At 43.4% G+C, this 2,500-nt stretch overlaps 1 protein-coding gene across 4 annotated transcripts in view; it reads right to left on the bottom strand.

Annotated features, from left to right (window-relative positions):
* Positions 1 to 2,500, bottom strand: part of LOC137875738 (LIM domain-binding protein 2-like) — a 20,724-nt gene that overhangs the window by 17,445 nt on the left and 779 nt on the right. The gene's annotated exons all lie outside the window — the stretch shown is intronic.

Raw genomic sequence — 2,500 nt, 5'->3', positions numbered from 1 at the left:
AATAAGCAGTCGAATCATAAAGAGAGCTGTAGGTATTGACAGAGCGAAACACAGCGCAGGCCGAGCAGAAGCAGAAGCACACTCGCATTCACCGCCTCATGAAAAATGCATAATTCTATCTCCAGTCGCATCTCGGCGCAGAGAAAGTCAAGAGGGAAGCGGAGAGAGTTCCTCTGTACCGCCGGCAGACCGACGGGAGCGACGGGGGAATTGAATTAGTGTGAACCGTCGGAATCTGAATCACTTCACTCATCCAGTAGAATTAGTCTAAGAAGGCGCTGCGCAGGAGCAACACGGGGTTAAACATGCCGGGACATACGGTGCAGGACGGGGGGAACGACGGACGTCCTGTTCATAGAGGACAAAAGACGGACGAACAACCGAGAACAACACCGTAAGAACTCAAGAGGCCAAACACCAAGTTTAAACAGAACATTAAACCTGATGCTGAGTCTAGTCCTACGGTTGAGTTTTATGACGCTCTATACTTCTACTCAAAAGGAAATACTGCTCTCTTTAGTCTACATTTATTTACACATAAAAATATATATATATACGACCGTTCTAAAAAACACGATTGTTTGGTATTAAAGTACACAACTTTATCTTGTGTCGTTAAAATGTGCTCTAGCTTGATCCAATGAAAGGCTGCTTCCACGTTAACGCATCACATTAATAATCAAACAACACGACAATCACAGGAGAACACTGACTTGTGATACTTTGAGTACATTTCCCTGATAATACTACTATACGTAACACCGATACATTGCAGAGTACTTCTTCCATCAGGCTTACTATTTATTAACCGTGAGGATAAAGTGTAGAAACGAGACGTTCTCATGTGACCGTTTGAAGACCGCTCTGCTGCTCTACCTGTGTGTCTGTTGGAGGGGATGCAGACTGTGTGAGTGGGATGGAGGTGGGTGGAGGTGGGTGGAGCAGATGTTTGCGACGGGACGCTTCCACAGTGTTCTACCCGTGTGTACTTCAGTGTGTATCTACACAAAGGAATTAACCCTTTTTGACTGTAGGACTGTACTTTTGGAGCTACTTTATGTGACTTTTTTTTTCCATTTTATTGCTACTTTACACTTTCACAGTACATTTATTTTACCGCCAAAGAACAAAAAATGAGGAAGTACGATTTTAAAAACATGTTAAAATATAACGCAAAGTAGGATTATATGCATATTCTACTTTAAGTACATTTCTCTGCACTTAAATAACAAACATAAACTCTACTCATTAACAAAGTACTTCCCGTTTATCTCGTGTTTCTCAGTAATATTCACTTTGGCTACATTTTAAATTGAGTTAAAATACATTCTTTACAATACGCAGGTATGTAAAGATAAATTGCTCGATACTATTTCCATCACAGAGCGAACACCTCCAGCATCTACCGTACCAACATATCAAATATAGGCTGTTTCTTTCTACACTTCTGAGGACTAAAATAAGAAACACACTGTATTTCTTCTCCTCCTGAGCGGCTGTGGTTGAGGCCTCATCAGAGGCCTTCTCTGCAGCTTCAACTCGCTCTGACTCCCATGTGAAGCCGTCTCTGCTTTCATTAGTCCAGGCGGCGATCAAAAGGCTGAGCTCACGCTCGCGCACAAATCGGCGAAGAGCTGGCCAAAAAAAAAAGAAGAGAAAAGCCCACAGTATCCCACTCTCCAGGAATTAGTGTGAATACCCGGAGGGGCCAATTTATTGGCGAGGGGGAAAAATTCATATGAAGATTCGCTCCAAAAAAAAAGAAGAAGAAGAAGCCGCCTATAAAGACGAAGCTGCCTCTCACACACACCTTCAGGTCCACGGGGGTAAGTGGAAAATACCTGGTGTGCATCTCGTTTTAATCATCAATCAAATGTGAGGATGAATCGCGTACGGCTTTTTATCCCAGACGTGACGTTTACTGCCGTAAAAAACAGCTGCGACTTGAGAAGTTTAATGACACGGAGGAAGAAAGTTTATGACGATCTTCTGGTGAATCTCCCAATAAACGTTCTCATCAATTCCCTCATTTATTAGGTAGCGAACGCCTGCTTTATGAAGTCCCACTTTAAAGTTGGGAACGTCTCTTCGCTCACAGAGCTGGATGTTCTTTAGAGTTGAACGCTGAGAATATCAGGGAGGAGACAGCTGCTCCAATTACTGTGGTTGTACAAGATTTCCCCCCAAAAATAAATAGCCTGTCTTATGACATGAGAATAATCTCCCAAACAAAGTGAAGAGTTCCCCGCATGAAGGTTTTAGTGCTCATGTTTGTGCTGTCAGAGAGGAGCTTCTGCGATGTAGCCGTACTGATGGGAGTGGAGTGGACACAATAATACGAACACCTGTCACTATGTTGGAGTTGTGTTTCCTTTTGGCCTATTTATAGAAGAAGTCCAAGAGTTTTACGGAAGCAGCTGCGCCGTTTGGTACAACTTCAGCTCTGAATCATTTGAAAACAGACGAGCGCCGGCTTCACTCCACGGCGCCGGTGACTAAC

Source organism: Cebidichthys violaceus, unplaced genomic scaffold, assembly GCF_023349555.1.
Source record: "Cebidichthys violaceus isolate CVI_PGR_0920_01 unplaced genomic scaffold, fCebVio1.0.p SCAF_2, whole genome shotgun sequence".
NCBI classification, from domain to species: Eukaryota; Metazoa; Chordata; class Actinopteri; order Perciformes; family Stichaeidae; genus Cebidichthys; species Cebidichthys violaceus.
Note: the sequence above shows the minus strand (reverse complement) of the source record. Positions and strands in the feature narration are given on the sequence as shown.